Here is a 22,083-nt window from a genome sequence, read left to right as displayed (position 1 = left end):
ACCGCGGCAAAACAGTCTATGATTGTAACGCTCGCACTCTATAACTCACAACGTCGTAACTATCCCACAGTTATACAAGTTTAGACCACTTTTTGCCTGATTTATTATAACATCGAAACTTCTGAACACTTAATAAAAATTTTTAAAAAATATCCCCCGTTCTGTACACAGCGAACACACACGCATACACATATATGAATGTATTTCCTCCAATGTTCTTTTCTTTAGCTTCCAGTTAATTAGAAAGGGGGTATTATAGGAATTTAAATTCCCAGCCAACGGGCACATAGACACAAAACAGTACTCCTAAGCTAAACTCGATTATCGCCCTTACATTCTGGTGGTACATGCTTGGCCACCAGGGGGAAAGGCAGATACGTCACTTCCTATTTTATAGAGCTCTCTCTCTCTCTTTCTCTCTTTCTCTCTCTCTCTGTCTCTCTCTCTCTGTCTTTTGACTGAACCCTTGACAACTCAACATGTGACGAAACAGCGCGTTGCCAACCAGCGCTCCTGACAAACCTGTCAGCCTATCATCAAATATTAACCCCAAGTAACCTTACTTAATTCCTTCTTCTTTTTAACGAACTCTTTTTACTATCTTTATATTCATTTCCTCGCATGTATATTTATGTAAATAAATCTACATTCTTTCACTATCATATATCGGTATGTTTCGTCTTTATTATGCGACCTTTGCTTCTCCTTCTCTTACCATTCATTTAACTACCTGGATGGATGGGATCGTCAATAATATAAGCGGACAGTCCTGTTCTCCACAAGCTTGTAACATAATTTACACGATAACAAGTCTGTTTTTGTTGCACTGCTGCAAAATCCTAATTTATTTTAAACTTCTATAAAATTGAAATTATATGTTCAGTTACATAATTTTTAATTAATTATCAATAAAAATAATTACCAAATAAAAAAAGAATTTTTTCGTTGTGTTAAAATTTTTTCTGTTTCAGTGTTGTCTCATGAAGAGATATACGTAAATATTTGAAGAAATTATTTATCTTTTATAGTACGCACTTAACTACTTTTTATTTATTAATCGTTCTTAACTACTTTTTATTTATTAATCGTTCTTAACTACTTTTTATTTATTAATCGTTCTTAACTACTTTTTATTTATTAATCGTTCTTAACTACTTTTTATTTATTAATCGTTCTTAACTACTTTTTATTTATTAATCGTTCTTAACTACTTTTTATTTATTAATCGTTCTTAACTGCTTTTTATTTATTAATCGTTCTTAACTACTTTTTATTTATTAATCGTTCTTAACTACTTTTTCTTTATTAATCGTTCTTAACTACTTTTTATTTATTAATCGTTCTTAACTACTTTTTATTTATTAATCGTTCTTAACTACTTTTTATTTATTAATCGTTCTTAACTACTTTTTATTTATTAATCGTTCTTAACTACTTTTTATTTATTAATCGTTCTTAACTACTTTTTATTTATTAATCGTTCTTAACTACTTTTTATTTATTAATCGTTCTTAACTACTTTTTATTTATTAATCGTTCTTAACTACTTTTTATTTATTAATCGTTCTTAACTACTTTTTATTTATTAATCGTTCTTAACTACTTTTTATTTATTAATCGTTCTTAACTACTTTTTATTTATTAATCGTTCTTAACTACTTTTTATTTATTAATCGTTCTTAACTACTTTTTATTTATTAATCGTTCTTAACTACTTTTTATTTATTAATCTTTCTTAACTACTTTTTATTTATTAATCGTTCTTAACTACTTTTTATTTATTAATCGTTCTTAACTACTTTTTATTAATTAATCGTTCTTAACTACTTTTTATTTATTAATCGTTCTTAACTACTTTTTATTTATTAATCGTTCTTAACTACTTTTTATTTATTAATCGTTCTAATTTCATAACGTATTTATTGTTTAAATTTTATAACTTATTTATCGCTTAAATTAAAAAAAAAAAAACTCCTCACCTGGTCTCACACGTTATCACACGTTGGTCTCTTACGCTTATCAAAACCGAACAAATTTAATTTCGTCTCTTCTTACCATTGAACATGGTTCCAGTAATATATGGACTTTGTCGATATGGCTTCAGCAAATGCTTCTTAGGCTTTTTTGTGTATCGCAATTGAGGACTAAATAAATAATTGTGTCTTGCCTACAGTCAAGGATTCCAATGGCTAGATTTAAAGCTCTGTTAAACTCCGTGCCCAGGAGAGTAAAGGCAGTCTTGGATAATGATGGTAGCTACACAAAATATTAAGAGTTAACATGTTGTATGTTAATATTGATACCTTTTCGTAAGGTATGTAATGATTTTTTTGCCATGGATTTTGCTTTTAATGGTTATATTGGAGATATTTTGAGGGGGAGAATTAATTCTAGTATATATGCGACTAACAGACTATTTTTCGTTGTGTTAAAAATCTTTTTTTTCAATGTTATCTCATGAAGAGCAATACGTAAATATTTGAAGAAATGTGAGGGGTGTACTCACTTTTGTGATAAACCATATATATATATGTGTGCTATATATGAGATGCTATATATATATGCTATATATGAGGTGCTATATATATATATATATATATATATATATATATATATATATATAGCATCTCATTATTTTACTTTTGTTTCAGGACTAACTGAAATTCTATGAAGCAAAATAATGCAGAGATTACAGGAGATTAATCTTTACTTACAAGTAAAGTAGTTTTTAGATAAAAATCTGGGGACTAAAGTTTTTTCATATAGTATTTTAAAGGTTAAAGACACATACACATGAATGCATAGACATATACACATATATACATATATATATATATACATATATATATATATATAAATAATTCGGAAGTTCTTAGAATTCGATGACATTCTGATAGACATTATGTGTCACCAAGTGATTGGCAGGAAGACGAGTGTCGGGACGTATTCAATATAAGATTAGAATTTACGACATTCGTGTGAGGGTTTCCATCGAAATTTGATGGATATGAAGTTTGATCTGGGTTAAGTCCAAAATCCGTCTTCCAGCCTTTCTGTCCACGATTGTGACTACTCCTCTACTTAAGTATGGCCGATGGCGGAAACTTTGTAATCGAAGTAATGATAATAGCAATACTAATAATAGACGTGGTTGTTATAAGGATAATTGTAAGTGAAATAGTCCCCTAGTTCTTATAATCGACTTCGATGGATTTATTTATGGCTTTAACAATAAACGATTACTTTTAATCTAAAAAATGATTTTTCACAAATCGTACATTAATTTTTATATAATTAATTTACGATTCAAGTGTTGCTTGATGGATCAGAGTTAGATGGTGAAATGCATAGCAAACCATCTAATTATTTAATTACTTTATATAATCTTTTCTCCAACCTATTATTTATCTATCCATATCTCCCTCTTATATATATATATATATATATATATATATATATATATATATATATATATATATATATATATATATTACAAAAAGGCGGTATGGTTTGAATATATGGTTAAGTGACAATTATAGTGATTTATAACTGCTTTAAAGCTTCCCCGCTCACTTATTATTCGACTAAATTTCAAACAATTATCATAGTTTATAGATCACCTCAGCTATATTGTGATATATATATATATGTATAGGCATCGCCACTTATCAAGGCCAAGAGGCTACTCGAGGAAAAAGGTTAATGAGTGTACAGTTGAAATTGGACAATATAGTAACCGTTAGTAATGGAGATTCGGTAAATTTGTTAACTTATATGGAACGGCTCATCAACAAACTTGTTTACGTTAGACAACCATATTGTAGTCAGCTGGAAAGCAGAAAAACGGAAGACAATTCCATAGGCGTGCAGTTCTAAGAAGGTAGCTTTGTTCATGGAATCTATGTTTAGGTTTAGGCACGGAAAAAGAGTAGGGGAAATTAATGATAGTGTTTTCTGCTAGACGGGTGTTTCTTGTGAAAGTTTGGCGAGGGGGGCAAAGAATGGAGCTCAGCCGAGCACTTCTGTGAGAAAGAGGTTGCAGGGAAGAAAAAAGGACATCCCCCACAAGGCTACGAAGTCTATTTTGAACTCTGTCAAGGCAGGATAAATCCTTTCTAGCAGCTTCTGCCCAGATTTGGCAACAGTACTCCATCCTTGGACGTACCTGGCTCTTATATAGATAAAGAATTGCATCAGCAGTGATATATCTACTGGATCGATAGAAGGACCCCACCATTTTTCCAGCGGCCTTGGCAACGGATTTAATGTATGTGTTCCATTTAAGATCAGTAGTAAAGGTCAAGCCCAGAAGCTTGTAAAAACATGAGGCCTCCCGAAGACAAGATCCATTCATTTCAATTGAGACCAGATGGGGATCAGAGCGTTGATGATGTAAAGATAAAAGCTTGGTTTTAGATGCATCATAAGTAACAAGCCACCTTTTCCCTGTTGTACCACTTGCTCAAGATCAGAGGAGAGAAAATCAGAGAGAACTTGGTCGTTTACGATTAGATGTGCTACCATAGATGGTAGTGTCGTCAGCAAAAATGTCTATGAATGATGTAAGGATGTGATTTGAAAGATCATTAATGTAGATCAGAAAAAGAGTTGGGCCCAGGATGGACCCCTGAGGGACTGTAGCATTAATACTGCAAGCTTCTGATTTCTGCCCATCAATCACCGCTCTTATGAACCTATCAGAGCGAAATGATTTAACAACTTAGAAGACATTCCCAGCTATACCGTAGCTGGAGATCTTGTGAAGTAAACCTTTATGCCATACTCTATCAAAGGACTTCGATATGTCAAGAGCAATTTCCCTAGAAAGTTAGCCTTCGTCGAGAGATTTGCTAATCCTATGAGATATAACTGTAAGCACATCTGCTGTAGATCTAGCAGAACGGAAACCATATTGAGTGCCACTAAGAAAGTTTATTTTTGCTTAGATGGTTGTTTACTTTTCTGTTTAACACAGATTCGAGCAACTTACTCATGACGCACAGGCGACTTATTAGCCTGCCCTGTGGGGGAGATGAGCGATCACCTGAATTCTTAAATATGGGGCATACTGATGAGATTTTCCAGGGTGACGGGAAGCAATTCTCCTTAAGACAACGTTTAAACAGTTTTGTAAGGATGGGTGCAAGTTCTGGTTGAAGTCTTTTGAGTACTATAATTGGAATACCGTCAGGACCGGTTGTTTTACTGGAATCAAGGTTTTGATTAGCTTGCCAACATCACGTACAGATATTTGTATATCACATAGCATGTTTTCTCATACAGGAGGAAATATTGGGGGTTGGCGGCCTTCGTCGCAAAGGGTACAATTAGCTGCAAAGTTCTTGGCAAAGTGTTTGGCTTTGTCTGATGCTGACGAGATTACCTTAGGTCCATTTATGAATGTTGGGATAGAGCACACGCTTCTGTTCTGGATTCTATTTGCTATTTGCAAAAACTGGTGAGAACCAAGCCGCTGCTAAGCTACTTTGGATTGACGGGCTGAGAATACAACTCTCTTGCTTTCTTTATTACTTTTTTACAGTGGTTGCTGGCAGTTCATGTACATGTATATATATATATATACATATATATATATATATATATATATATATATATATATATATATATATATATATATATGAGCTTGTTTGTATGGTACGATTTCTACCACCCTCCAAAACAACTGCGCATAGTTTTGCTTTGAAACTTTATACATACGTTATTCGGACCTGTAGAAACAAATTTGTATTTACATTTAAGCTGGAGTAAATAGCTGCTAATTGGTCAATATTGCAAAAGTGTTACTTGCTAGGCGGAAGTAGACTTAACATGGATATTTTATGCATGCGCAAATATACATAAATACGTTTATCTAGGTTAATCTTCTCATCATCATCATCATTATCATCATCATCATCATCATCATCATGACGGGCTTCTTGCCCAGAGCAATGGCACTCTTCCTCTCCAGAGTTTCCTGTCTTCCATTAGTTACCTCAGATCTTCAGGCTCACAGTTTGCGTCGTGTGCTATTTGTTGGATGTACGTGGATTTAGGTCATGCTCTGCTTTCGCGTCCGTGTCGTCCATAGTAATACATCACTCACTAATTTATGCTTGCTTCTCAGACAATGACTGGCAAATCGTAGGCGTCTTTCTCTGATGGTATTAGATATGGCAGGTAGATTGCCATAAAGTTGCGGCTTCGTGGGATGATTTTGCCAAGATATATTTAATATTGTTCTTAGAATACGGGCGTATGTGCTGTCTAGTTTTCTTTCCCATCTTTTGGTGAGTGTCCAGGTTGTAGCACCGTAAACAAGGACAGACTCTACCACTGCCTTTTCAGTTTTTCAGCTAGTCTAGTTTTGAAATATGTGTGTCCTTTGGTCATATGTGAGCGAATGCCGATGGAGAACAGAAAAGAAGGGACGGAGAAGATTGGAAAATGCATATTCATGAACTTATACATTTATGATGTGAAAGTTATATTTGTCTTTTGCAGCAATTTATAGACTCTAAGAAAAAAACTCTTGTGATAGACGTGTATTTTTTTAATATATAGATTTTAATTCCGTTTCAAAGGGCACTTACTTTATTTTAAACAAAAAGTATTTATTGGGTGGTTAACTCATAAACAGATATATTCAATTATTTCTGTAGCATCTTGTTATTAAATATTACTTGCAGAAAATTTGCTATTCGCATGGAATACTAAATATACAGCCATTTGCATGTTTATAATTGTTAAATGAATTTAAGTATTATTATGGAAAATGAAGTCTTGTTTTAGATAAGTTGAATTTAATGTAATTCTATTTTAATAAATTGTGATATGTATGCATACCTCAATGCATATATCTTTACATATTTTGATGTATAGGATTCACTTATGAAATAATTTAAATGATCATTATGGATTTAAAACAAAGGTTGCGAGGCGAAAGAAAGAGAGGTAATGTGACCTAAGTTTATTTAAGTTTCTTTCATGCAAAGGGGTGAATAAGGCTGGAAGCCCTTCGTGGTAATTAAGATATCTGGTGAAATTATAACAATAGGTATTATACAGCAATAAAAAATAAAGATAATAGGCATTTCTTGCCTTTAAGATAATCCGCTTTCATTTTTGAAAGATCTTAACATCAAATAGCTTCACGACATCTTTGGAGGGGTTCATTATAAAGCTTCTTTTAAAAGGCTTTAATACGATATAATATGGGCAAAATCTACAAAATTTCTAATATTTTAGATTTACATTAAATGTTATGCATTCTGATAAGAAAAGGTCTGATCCATAACCATTAAGCAAGAATTTCTATGTGTCATGATGCCTTAAAATTAAGACTTAAAGTTTGGAAATTTTCTAGAAGCAAAATCAAGTGATACATTTTGATCAAAATCGAAATAAGCATTAATACATAAGGTTCAGTCTTTTGTAATATAAGGAAATAATAAAGTCAGAGAAAGCAGATATTTGATCCAATTTAATCATTTGATAACATAAACTTTACTCAACCTTTTCACAAATCTTGAACTCATTCGCACTACAATTTACGACATTTCCATTCCTTTTTTATTCACTTTTCACCCCAAACAAGGCACAGTCAACGGGGACATAAACTGCAGAGACATTATGAAGGGAGATGAGCAGCAAGATGTCTGTTCACATTGTACTTTAACTTTTGCATGCCAGTACAGTTGGGATAGCAGAATCCTGTAATGGAGTTCCAAAATCTAGCAGTTCTGCAGATTAAACTATTAGAGAAGAGGCTTTCTCACACCTAGAGATCTCTATTGTGTAGGGGCAGGATTTAGCTGCTGTTCGGGTGCATCGGAGATATTTACGGTCGAGGGGCTAAAAGTGCGTGTAGCTCGTCAGAGCATTTACCATTAAACTACTTGTAGACAGGCAGAGAGATGCAACATTTCGTCTCTATAGGACAGAGGCTAAAGCTTAGATGAATGTTCAGACCTATCAGCTTGGCGACTCTCTCTTGAACTCTATCCAGGAGGGAGAGACTAGTAGCAGATGCACCAGCACAAATCTTACAACAATACTCCATACATAGGCGACTGGTGGTTTTATAGAGATACAGGATACTGGCAGGCGTAATGATCTTTCTAGCAAGGTAGAGAGAGCTCACCTTCTTCGCAGTGGCCTTAGCAATGCTCTCAATGTATCTGTTTCAACTTACGTTCCTTGCGAACGTTAGGTCGAGGAGTTTATTGTATCGATTTATATACGGTAATTTAGTTATATATATATGTACACTATCACTTTCTAAACACATAAAAAATAAACATTGAAATTGTCGTATTGCCAAGGAAGGTATACAAAACGTAACTGAAAATAGCTGATGTTGGTTAAAAAAAAATGTACATCACTTATTTCATAATTATTTAGTGTTTTGCTTATTCAAGGTTTAAAAGACCAACGAAAACATAGCATTTGAGACCCAGAAAAGGGACAAGAAGGTTCATACAGAAAATGTTAAAAACTCCAAAATAAAGACCCACAAAATTAAAATATTCTTATGGATAAATATACAAAATAAGGAGAATATTTATTTGGGGAGTTAACATGACAAGCTTTCTTCAGGATGAAGGCTGGATTTTTCAGCCATTTACCAATGTTATCTATTATATGAAAGAGTGGTGAACGACTTACATTATTATAATTTTCAATCCACCCAGACAAAAGAGAGGGATGGGCTAGGCAGAGATGAACCCGGGTGAGGAGAGATATGTGAATAAACAGCGATGGGGAAAAACATAAACAGGGTGGTTGAGGGAGGTTGAGAGGTATCTTTTTTATGCAAAGATGATGCACACACGTTTTAATATAACCTTTCAAATTTTGATTTCTATGACCTCAGGGAACGCTGGATAACCGCGCTAATCGTATATAAATATAACCCATGAAAACAAAGTGTTAACTCTAGTAGGAGTTACTTGACCTCTAAAGAGGTACTGAAATAAAACTGACAGAAATGAGAAACATTGCGGAGATAAAGTTCACATTTCTGAAAATAAAGTGTTATAATATAGTTTTACGATAGTCGAGATTTATACACGCTTTTATCATGGGCATAATTTATTTGTCTGGTTTACAAATGAACATATTATCCTCTCCTTAAAAGCAGAAGTAAATATGCAATAGAGCTGTTTTAATCAGTATAAGCAGGAATCTGTTCGTACCGTGACACTCAGTCTCCCCATCCTCCGGAATATAAACATCTTCGTTCTTCAACTTAAATCGCCGTTAATATATTCAAACATCAATTAGAACACTTCTCATGAAGCCAGCACAGGCGATTGTCTTTCTTTTATTAGGTTGACATAAGAAAATTTAGCTCTTCATGTTTATAATTATTAAAAATTGTGTTGGTGGTAATATTCGAATGTATGCCAGTTGCGAGTTTTAGACCAAAACGAAAGGCTTTCATTTCGATGTTTGAAATTCTTTATTGGCAAGATTTTATATTAGATCCGGGCGTTCTATGGCTCTCCATTTGTTGTGTGAGATTAATTTTTATAAGTTTTGTCTCCAGTTGAAAATATGATGGGTGTTGGATGTTTGAACTGACTTGTTTATGTTTGTGAAAAAATATATATCTTTGTATGATTCAGTTGGACGTCGATAGCAAATTTTCGGGCTCCATAGAAATAAATAAGAACTTTGCTGTTTTAAAATATCCGCTGAAGAAAATAAATTGCATCATATCTTTATAAATATATTAACTGCTATATATCGTTATATAAAAACAAAACTTTACTCTCTTTCACAACATTATGCCTCCCCACTTTTTAAAATTTCCAAAGACTTTCTGAAATAGAACGAAGTCATACATTTCATTACATCAAAAATATATTTTCAAATATGTGTACTAGTGATTTGTTTATTTCATTCACCCAGAGGAATTCTCGCAATAAAGATGAACGTTGATGGACGCACAAAGTGGTTTGTTCCTCTTTTAATTCTTCTCTCTATTTCATTGGAATACTATTTCCATTATTCTCATTATATATATATATATATATATATATATATATATATATATATGCAACCTCTATCTCACAGCAGAAATGTTGTGAGTTTGTCTCTGATGTATCGTTATTTTCATGGAAAGTGTTCGACTTAGCTTCAGTCTATGGTCCTCCTCGCCAGATAGTGAAGAAGCCCACAATAGACATTTAGTAACACAACACACAATAATAACATATATAAAACTGAGCTTCAGTCTATGATCCCCCCTCGCCAAACTTTCACAAGAAATACTCGTCTAACTGCAAACACTATCAATAATTCCCCCCAATCTTTATCTGCGCGTAAAACTAAACGTAGATTCCATGAACAAAGCTTCTTTCTTAGAACTGGACGCCTGTGGAATTGTCTTCCGTTTTCCTGCTTTCCGGCTGACTACAATATGGTTGTCTTCAAGTCTAACGTAAACAAGTTATTGATGAGCCGTTCCATATGAGTTAACAAATTTACCGAATTGATTACTATATTTTCCAATTTCTACTGTACAGTCTTTAACCCTTATCCTCGAGTGCCCTCTTGGCCTTGGTAATGTGGTGATGTCTGTGTAATATATATATATATATATATATATATATATACAGAAAGAGGGAGGAGGATGAGTATTGGTAAATGTTGAGATCAAAGCAATGTTTTATGTGTAATTCATCTTTTCAGGTGGAAAAGTTCAATACATCTATAAAAGCATTTAAAACTGAGGTTTTCAGATAATTGAGTTTGCTTATTCGATTGTACAATGGTTACATTTTTTTTGATTGAACTTATTTGACCTCGGTTTCCTTTCAGGGTTTTAATAAAGAAGGCAACATTCTCAAAATACGTCTATTCAATCTGCGCGTTTATCGATGAAAATGGTATTTTAAATTTAAGCTAAAATATGTTTTCTATCAAAATAACATTAGCGGTTATTTTCGATGCGCATACAGCCAGACAGAATTTACATAGAAAGAGATATTTTATAAATACAGAGCTTTTAAACACGAATAACTTTGTTCCCCTGTGGAATACATTACTGTGATACTACTTCCCTGCTGAGTAACATTCTTATTAATCAAATATCGTATCTAGTAATCAAATATATCCCTTAGTAAACAAACGCATTCTTTATCAACCAAAAATAGCTGTTAGTAACCATACATATTCCCAGTAACAAGCATCCTCTCATAACTACAGGCCTTATTAACTAATCCACCCATCCAGCGCGACTGCAGTCGAGATTGAACTCACTACACGAGTTTGTAGTGTAATTCAAATCTTGTCGGTAGCTGAATGTTTGATGCTTCGCCAGGGCTATTAAGGATATTGTTATTGTGGGGTCATCACTGGATGAGGTGTTTACCACAGCTTAAGAGAGTCCCATCTACCCTCGAGAGAAGAAGAGACCGCGCCAGTTTCTCAACCTAGTATTTTACCTCACGGTACATACAGCTCTTCACCTTCTCCAATAGTCACACATCTGGTACTGAACAGGATCAACGTTGCTTAACTTCGTTTATCTGGCGTGAACCTGTGTGCCAACATGATTGTGACTGCATGTCAATACAGTTGAGGAAGCAGGAAAGTTATTAGCCAAACTAGCATATATACATACTTTAGTTTTTATTATAAAAACATAATATTTGCTAAATAAGCAGTTCTTGTTAAAGAAATACAGTTTTTAGCAACGAAACATAGTCCTTAGTAAACAAAGGTACTCGTTGTTAACCAAACATAGTTCTCAATAAAACGAACTTAATCCTTATTACACAAACTTAGTAATAGTAATTAACCATAATTCTTCCTTACTAAGCATAGCTCTTCGTAACCAAATTTAAATATTGAACCAGTGTTTCGTTTTTCTGCTTTTTTTTTACTTCGCTTATTATTAGCGACACCCAAAAACACCCGGGTACCCACCGATTTTTAAAATTTTAATATCGAAACAGGCTTATTGAAGCCATTTTTCATGTGTTCGTTTTTCTGTTTTCATCATTCGTTTGCTTTACGTTAGTTTTTTTTTTCCCGCTTAAGTGTTAACGTTGTTTTCTTTTTTTACTTCGCTTATAACAAACAAACCTACGTCGTCGTTGTCGTTGTCGTCGTCGTCGTCGTCGTAGTCGTCGTCACGCTCGACGACTTCCGGTCGCACACCTGTCAATTTCGTTCTTAAATAAATTCAAACCTTTTTCACTAACGCATTCTGGCTGGCCGATTTTATTTTCAAACTTCTCCTTAGGGCTTCGGGTTCGATCCTACCCCCCGGGTTCTTTTTTATTTAACACCACAAATACCTATAAACACCCGGGCAACGCCGGGTACCCCCGCTAGTCAGTCTTTAGTAACCTAGCATATTTTTTGTTAATCAAACATACGAGATGCTTTCAATAAGTTTTCGGATTTTTTCGTATGGCACTTTTATCAATAGTATACACATGCAACTCTAGTCTCCTTCAAATTAATCTCCGCCTGCGATGCACCTGCAGTGCGGTTCTAACAACTTCTGGAAGGCCTCGTGGACGGCTTATGTGTTAGCGTGCCAATGTCTTTTGTCACAGCGTTTTTCATTTCCTCAAGTATCTCATAACGACACCTTATAATGGGTTTCCTGGAGTTTATTGAATAACCGAAAGCAAGAGGGAGCAAAGTCTATACTATAGGAGGGACGAGGAACTATTTTGATATGTATCTTAGTCAAATAGTCTGTGACAAAAAATGGAGTTGTGGACTGGTGCATTGTCCTGATGAAAATGCCACTGACCTGATTTGAAGTGTGCTGACCTCTTTCGACAGAATATCTTCCTGAACAGTTTTCAAATTTCAACAGTCTTCCTTTAAACTGTCTGTCCATTGGGGACTCAGTGTCTGTAGATCATAACCGTGATGTTTTGTGGACCGATTTGCTTTGTCTGGCACCTTTGGTTTGGGAGGGCCATCATGTTTCAACTGGAATGCCGGCTTCTTGGTTTCTGGGTTATAACAGTAGATTTCGCTTTCATCGTAGATCACCAGAGCATCAAGAATTTCGGACTTTGAATTAATAAGCTGGACGATCTCCCTGGTGTCATTGCAACCTCTGTCTTTCTTATCTTCTCTGAGCACCAATTATTTAACATTACATTTTCACCTCAAACAAGGAACAGTGCCAATTTAACGTAGGGGGCTACTATCAGGGACATAAGTTGCAGGGGTACTATGTAGGGAGTTCGGTAGCCAGATGCCTGTTCCCATTCTGAATGTCAGTACAGTTAGGAGAGAAGGAAACCGGAAGGGAATTCCAAAGTCTAGCAATTCTGGGAACGAAACTATTAGAGTAGAAGGCTTCCTTACATCTAATAATCTCCACTGTGTAGGGGTGGGATTTAGCTGCTTGTCAGGTCTGTCGGAGGTATTTACGTCGAGGTGGTACAAGGACTTGAAGTTCGTCGGAGCATCCACCGTTAAAATACTTGTAGAACAGGCAGAGGGATATAACATTTCGTCGATCGGACAGAAATTGTAGCTTAGATGGCAGTTTAGGACGTATCATGTGTGCGACTCTCTGTTAAATCCTGTCCAGGAGTGTGAAACTAGTAGTGGATGCATCAGCCCAAATGGGACAACAATACTCCTTACATGACCGAATAGTGGCCTTGGGGAGCTAGAGGATACTTTCAGGCATAAGTACCTTTCTAGCACGGTAGAGAGAGCCTCCCTTCTTCGCAGCAGCTTTGGCAACGTTCTCGATGTATCTATTTCAACTCATGTTCCCCGCGAACGTTAAACCAAGGAGTTTGAAAGAAGTACTTTCAGGTAATATATCTTTAGCCATAGATTTTAGTGGTTAAGAAGGTTTCTTCTAATTGTTGAAAGAAGCTTAGTCTTGGCAGCATTGAATGTAACCATCCAGTTTTGTTCTCATTCCACTGCAGATTTGAGGTCTTCCTCTAGTGTTTCTACCATTTCCTTATGTGTTCATTAGTTTCCCATTGTACCTGTTATAGAGCGTGTTGTCGTCAGCAAATATATCTATCTCAGAAACAATTTTATCAGGGAGGTCATTTATGAATATCAGGAATAATAAATGTCCAAGGATCTACCCCTCATCATATTGTTTAGATGTACGACCGTCGAGAACCACCTGGATTCTTCTTTTTTTATGAAGGATTTAATTATGTTAAGTATTTTTTCAGTGATACCGTATGATCTGATTTTCCTGAGAAAACTATTATGCCATACCTTATGAAAATCCTTTGATATATTTAAGGTTACTGCCCTACTCACATTTGCTTTGTCCAGTAAGTGGTATATACCTTCAGAAATTAAAGTTACGATATCTGCTGTAGAACGGGCTTGCTTAAATCCATATTGTTGGTCGGTCAAAGTTTAGAAACTGTAAGGTGATGGAATAGATCTTGGTTATCATGGATTCAAATATCTTTGCGAAAAGAGGGGGGACTAATTGGGCGATAATTTAATGGGTCAGTTCTTTTGCCAGAATTCTCGTAAACTGATACTACAGAAGCGGTTTTCGATCAGCCAGAAAATCATGTTAGTACGTTTGTTGTAAAGTTTGGAGAGAACTAGGGAAAACTCATCAGAGCATTTTGTTAATATTATACCCGGGGTGAGACCGGGTACACATGATTTTTTTGTATCAAGGTTTTGTATGATATCATTCAGCTGAGAAGAGGCGATTTTCAAATCATCTAGTGTGTTGACTCTCCGCAACGGAAAATCAGGGAGATAGTGGTTTGTTGGGTCTAATGTAGAGTTTCAAGCAAACCGATTGGCAATCATGTAAGCCTTCTCTGTTTCCGTGCAAACAACCGCATGCTTATTGGTTTTGTGGAAATTGTTGATTGCCTATTGTTTACTACACTGTTGTAGATTTTCCAGAAATCACCTGTTCCTAATTTTAGCGCTTTGATGCGTTTTCTGTATGTCAGTGTATTCTTTCTTAGCTGTCGCTATTACATTCTTACAATTACTTCTAGCTTCTCTAAACTTTCGTCTGTTTGTATTGGACTAATGTCGGATAAATTATGCATGCTGTCTTTGGGTAATGGCACCTACACAAGTAAAAGTGAACCATTGGGGAGAGTGACGTTTGCTATAGAACTTCCGGGTGGGAATATGTGCTTCAATTGCCGATTTAAACCATTCAGTTGTCTCAGTTGCACGCTGTTCTGCAGAAAGAGAAAAGATATTTCCCTCTGGAGCATCCTTGATGAGATACCTGAGAACTTCTCAGTCAGCCCTCTTAAAATACCTTGTCGTTTTGAGCAATGGCTCTTCAGCTTTGGGTCGAAACTTTAGGGCGATGTCTACCATAATCACAGCATGATCGACATTGTCGAGTTGGCTATGGATTACACAATCATCGTAAACTCTATTCAGAAATAAATCTAGAAGTGAGGCTTGTTGACTTTGCTGATTTGGAAAACGTGTCGGAAACGTAACTGTCTGTGATAGAGAATGAGATGTAGAGGGGCTATGTGTTAAGCTACCAACTGCGTATGAAAACAAACCAATTATCGTGGTGGACATTAAAGTCACCAAATACATGTACTTGCGCGTTAGTATCAAGGGAAAGTGATGTATGTTTGTTGTCAGGGACGTGGTTTATTAAGGTATACTCCTGGGTCGAGCGAAAGGGGTGGAGAAAATATAAGTAGCTAACGCTATGTTGAAGGTTAAATCATTAGCACATAAAGGCCTGCCCGTCTAATTCTAGTTTTGATTCTATAGTTGGGGTGAGCGCTAAAATTTCGCGCAAGTCTTTCTAATGTTTATTTCCTCGCGAACAATTGTGTGTACATTTCTCACATTGACATCACACTGTGCACGTATTGTCTCTATAGACACACGGCGTTACTTATGCATGCAATTTATTTTTCCTAGTCCTTAATCTTTAACTATATTTCCTTACTGTATGTCGGTGTATTCTGTCTTAGCTGTCGCTATTACTTTCTCGCCTACCGGATTGCTAATTTTTAAGAATCCTTTATTTTGACTTGAATAATCAGAAGAGACCGGAAGGATAATATCATTTTCCTGCCGCTTGAAACAATTCGTAATGATTTAAGGCAAAAATAAAACCCCGAGTTTAAAATAATATAAATATATATATATATATATATATATATATATATATATATATATATATATATATGTGTGTGTGTGTGTGTGTGTGGGGTGTGTGTGTATATGTGTGTGTGTTTGGAAAGAGACACAAACAGAGCGTGCGTGAGAGAGAGAGAGAGAGAGAGAGAGAGAGAGAAAGAGACAAAGAGAATTGGTAAATGTTGAGATCAAAGCAATGTTTCATGTGTAATTCATCTTTTTAGCTGGCAAAGTTCAATACATCTATAAAAGCATCTAATAGTGAAGTTCTCAGGTAATTGAGTTTGCTTATTCGATTGTACAATGGTTAAATACTTTTGATTGAACTTATTTGACCCCGGTCGAATGCGAATATTCAAAACAATTGTACGTATGTGTGCATGGAAATCAGTTTCCTTTCGGGGTTTTAAGACGAAGGGATATTCTTAAGATACGACCATTCAATCTGCGCGCTTATCAATGAAAATGCTATTTAGAATTAAACTAAAATTCGTCTTCTATTAAAACAAAATGAGATTTTATTCTTCAATTTGTATTCTGTGAAGCGGAATTTACATACACAGTGACACATTATAAGAAAAGAGCTTTTTTTAATGTGTACAACCTTGTTCATATGTGGAATACATTACTGCGATACTGCTTCCATACTGATTAACGTTCATATTATCTAAATATCGCCATTAATTATCAAATATATCTTTTAATAATCAACCATATTGCTTTTTTAAATAAACATATCGTTAGTAACGGTCAGTTTTCAATAATTATAGTCCTGATTAACCAAACATATCCCTTAGTAACCAGACTTAGGCGTCCTTATTTATCAAACATAATCATAGATTTAATAACTAAACTTACTCTATTATCAAACATAGTCTTTATTCATCAAATCTAGCCAATATTAATTTTAGTATTTATTAAGAAAATATAGTCGTTGCTAAGCAAACAGTTCTCATTCAAGAAATACAGTTCTTAGCAACAGAACATAGTCCTTAGCAAGGACTCCTAGTCGTTATTAATCAAACACATTTTTAAACAAAACGAAAAAAATCCTCCCTAACCAAAAATAGGCATAATCCTTCGTAACCAAACTTAGTCCTTAGTAATCTGCTCTTATTAACCAATCAGAGTTCTTATTAACTAAACATGGAAATGTAACAGTTTTCGTCGTCCTGCTTCTAAATAATCATTAATTTGTTTAATGAAACTTGACCCTTGAGTTGCTCATGATCTTGCTAAGTAGTTAATTAACTGTAAAAATGTCTGACAAAACGACGACTACACGATTGACCAATAAGTGTACAGAGTATATGTATTACACTATGGTGTCATATATGCATGCAGCGAGGTGCATATTGCGGTGAGAGAGGTTGTTTGACCGGACGATATGGGGTGAAGGAGAAATGCAAAACCTTAGCTAAAAAAAGTGGACCAACCGTTGGTATGTCATTATGGACCTGTTAAAGGCAAAGCAGATGGGATATTGTCTCAAAAATGGAGACAGTTTGGAATTATCTACGATATGGCAAAAGAGATGGTGTATTAGAAGTGACATTAGATGATAAAGGACTACGCACATCGTGCTGCGCAAAGACAAACCCCTGGGGACTGCCAATAGATATCAGTGTGAGCAACCACTCCGCTTCTAGGAAAGGGAAATAGAGAAGTGTTTAGTGGACAAGACGAAGGGTAAGCTTTAAGAGGAATAAAGAAAGGGTGTCTCTAACAGGGAGAGGTGGGGAAAATGGGTTGGATTTAGAAAAAGGAATTCTAAAAGTAGAGTAGAGTCGTAACGAGCAAACTGAACAGCTGGGCTAGTCAAGCGCTCCCGATTAGGGAACCCTCGAGGTCTGATGTTATGATGTTAACGAGCCTGGGTTAATGGGAAATCTATGACTTTCCTGGTTCGATCTTACACCGTTTCACTGCTGTAGTCAGTCACCTCAAATTAGACAGTAGCTGTTATGATGTAATGAAATTAATAAATAGTTTGTTATTGTTATAAACCGGAGTTTTCTTTGTTTGTGGCGAGGACTCTTCATTTTGCAGCTCGCCGCAAGGACCAGCGGAGTAATTGATGTACCCGGAGACTAACTACATAGAGTAGGAAACGATTCGGTCGAGAGGCAAAGTGCCTCACTATGAAAACACAGCGGGTGAAGACGATCAACAGGCAAACTTGTGACGGAACCACGTACGTTCGAAAGAACACTTGTCATCTCGGATGCAGTCCGAGGAGGTTAGCGACACCCGGTGTGGTTGGTGCAGTATCGGTCCCGTCATATATGAATCGTATGCGGATTAAAAACATCTATTCTAAATTTAAGCATTACAGACTAATGAGAATGCTACTTAACATTTAAGCTCGACTTACCGAGAAACATGAAATCATATATCTGTTTGGATAAACTCAACGGAAAATACCCGTTTTTCGCCGGCAACTATCACCAGGAAAAGACTGGAATTTCAATGGCTTTTGACATATGGGCCTCAATTGAGTTATTTGTAAACGCCACATCGGAAAATCTGTCAAGTTCCTTTAATAATACTGTTCAACACTTTAAAAAGTGAAGAACACTTGTGAAAATTTTTATATGCACAATGGCATAAAAAATCTACTTCTGATCTTGTTGTGAATTAGGTGCAGTTATTTACAAAATTGTCACTTTCGGGGAATTTGCGGAGAATCTTAGTGATGTCCATCGGAATATGTCAGTGATGAATAAACTTTTTAAACAAAAATGGAATACTTGTAGGTTGGCAGATTACTGTTAGACTTTAAACAGGAGAGAAACAATTAAAACAATAGGGCTAAGTTTAAATAAATAACTCAGTGTTTCATTCATAAATAATAATAATAATAATAATAATAATAATAATAATAATAATAATAATAATAATATGCTTTATAGTACACTAGTCTTGGTGCCCGGCGTTGCTCGGGTGATTGGTGGGTTTTGTTGAGCAAAAAACAAAAATTGGTAGTAGGCAGACAGACTCGAGCCCGTACCGTAAAGGAGGCAAAGAACGTAAAAAAAAACCGTGATCTCCTTGCGTCCATCACCAAACTGAAAGTGACTAATGTTTAAATTAACGCTAGTCAATCAAAAAGAGGGTATGATTTTCGAAAATATCGGCGAAAAAACGCGCCCCCTCCGTGTAGAAAAAAGTCCAGTTGAAGGTGAAGGAATTTATGCTCTTAGCCAATTGTTCGATATTTGTCGTCCGATCTCGTGAAAATCCTTCGCCTCTGTCGAAAGTTTTAGGCAGACATGCAAAGATACATATATACTTACATACATTTAAACAAACATGTAAGATTTATATTATAGATGAAAAAGCTTCCTTATCTGTGTTTTATCGAAATAGGTCTTGTTGCATGCCATTTTTTAACCTGAAATTTGTTGCACAGTGAAGTTAGCCAGGAAATCTGAAAGAAAAACACCTTTTACATGTGTAATTAAAGTTTTACAAAATGGCGGCATATTTAATTACCACTCACTATAAAAAATTGATAAAATGTTCTTTGTTTGCTAATTACTACGTAATACTAAATTGAATTTGACTCCAAAACATTCAGCGGATCATACTATTCACAAGAAATATGATTATTATCGTCTACACGCAATTATTTAAACTATTTTTTAAAAATACAATGGGCGTGCAATAAGTAATGGCGCTGACCCACTTCCAGTTGTCTGATCTAGCTGAAATTTTATATGTGAAGTGATTTATATCTCTACGTATTATGTGGCAAAGCACATCTCTTAACTAATTGTGGTTTCTGTTTTACAGGTGTTTGGACTGTCAGGTGTGAAATAGAGCCTGTTGAATGTCGAGCATTGATCCGGTTTTTGTATTTGAAAGGACGCACACCACAGGAAACTTTTGATGAAATGAAAGAAACATATGACCTTGTAAAACGCTGGCATCGGAATTCACACGTGGCCGGAAGTCTGTGGAAACAGCTCCCAGACCTGGTCGCCCCCTTCTGCCATTGATGAGGCATCTGTCCGTCAAGTTGAGGCTGCCATTTTGGAATATCGGCGCATTACTATTCGGCGAATAGTCCGAGATGTCATGATTAGTACAGGGTCTGTGGAAATTATCATTCATGACCATTCGCATATGCATAAGGTGTCTGCCAGATGGATTCCCAGATTGCTCACACCATTCCAGAAGCGAGAACGCGTCGAATGCTTGAGGATGAATATGGCGATGTGCCAAGAAGATGAGTCAAAGTTTTTCAAAAGACTGATTACACAAGATGAAATTTGGCTCCATCACTATGATCCAGAGACCAATGGAAGCACTTGGACTCAACACCTCCAAAGAAGGCAAGGGTTCAGCCCTCCGCTGGCAAGGTCATGCTCACAGTCTTCTGGGACCAGGACGGAGTAGTGAAAAAAGATTTCCTGGCAAAGGGTACCACAATTACAGGAGCCTATTATGCTTCACTTTTGAGGAAATTAAGGGAAGCTATCAAAATAAAGAGGCGGAGCAAGATCAGCAAAGGACCCTCCTCCTGCAGGACAACGCTCCGGTCCACAACTCGTATGTCGCCAGATCAGAAGCACGGGCGTGTGGTTATGAAATCCTTCCCCATCCTCCCTACTCTCCTGACCTTGCACCCTCTGACTTTCACCCCTTCCCAGTCATGAAGTAGTTTTTGAAAGGAAAGCGTTTCCCAGTTGATGCAGCCTTGATTTCTGAAGCCACGTCGTGGTTGGAGGACCAACCTGGCGCGTTCTACAAAAACGGTCTCCAGAGCTGTATCAAACAATGGGAGAAATGCATAACTGGGTGGTTCCTATGTACAGAAAGACTAATAGCTGTGCCAAGTTTCGTTGCTCTACTTCTATGGGAAGTGGGTCAGGGGCATTACTCATTGCACGCCCCTCGTATATCCCTAAAGTGTATTCATAAGTATTTTTTAGATTCTTTGGGCTACTTTTCTCACCTTTAATAATATTTTCGAAACGTTTCGGTCGATGTACCCTCCGAAATTCTTCGGGCGCCTCTTGTCAAATTCGGCAATCTTCCTGTCGAACTTGGAAATCTTTCTGTCGAACATGGCAATGTTTCTGTCAGCCTCAGGAATTAGCACACCATTTTGAACGATACTCTTTATTTAATCCACTCGAAAAGCATGTTCTCGTTACGTCAGTCATGACAGGGTTGAAGTCCTTAGTAATTCGCAGTTTTATTTTTGAGTGTCGGCTGCACTGAGGATTGAGCATTCAATCTTCAGGAATATAACGTTTAAATGTGAATTATACCACGTATTTTATCCATTATTGCACGGGTCCTTTGGGCAAGAACCTGAAGATGATCATCCGCACGAAACAAGATGAGAAGAGTAGTTCAACTATTTCAAATAATACCAATAAACAATCGTGATCTAAAAATAATCCGAAACATGTCTTTGAAAAGATGTGTAGATTTTTAAGACAAATAAGGAAAAAAAGTGCTAACGTTGATGTTGACGGAGTTAGCGGGAGTCAAAGAATGAAACCAAAAGAAAAAAAAAGTAAAAAGACTCCTGGACAACACCGGATAAATACAACTAGCATTAAATAAAACAACTGCATATTGTATTTTCCCGTTCAGATTAAGAGTTGTGTTTGGGGGGGTTATTTGCACTGTCATTTCCCTTAAGCTGTATAGTGAACAAGATTAGCATCGTACCGAGTAACTTAACAACGACGTCCCTAAATCATGAATGATATTTTCTAGCATTTGTTTAAAGCTAAAATTAAGAAGTCACTTACGTGCACTTCACGTGATTCAATAGGTTTTTTTTGACAGTCTGCTGAAGAGAGTTAATACAAGTGCTGTCTATATATAAAATTAAGTATATATAAAGTTACGTATGTGTATATGCTTATATATTTGTTTGTAAAAAATGTAATCCTTAACTAATTAATCAAATATTATCAATTTATGGAACACAGTTGCTTA

Source organism: Euprymna scolopes, chromosome 13, assembly GCF_053919585.1.
Source record: "Euprymna scolopes isolate OS-2025 chromosome 13, ASM5391958v1, whole genome shotgun sequence".
NCBI lineage: Eukaryota > Metazoa > Mollusca > Cephalopoda > Sepiida > Sepiolidae > Euprymna > Euprymna scolopes.
This window is presented reverse-complemented; position numbering follows the sequence as displayed.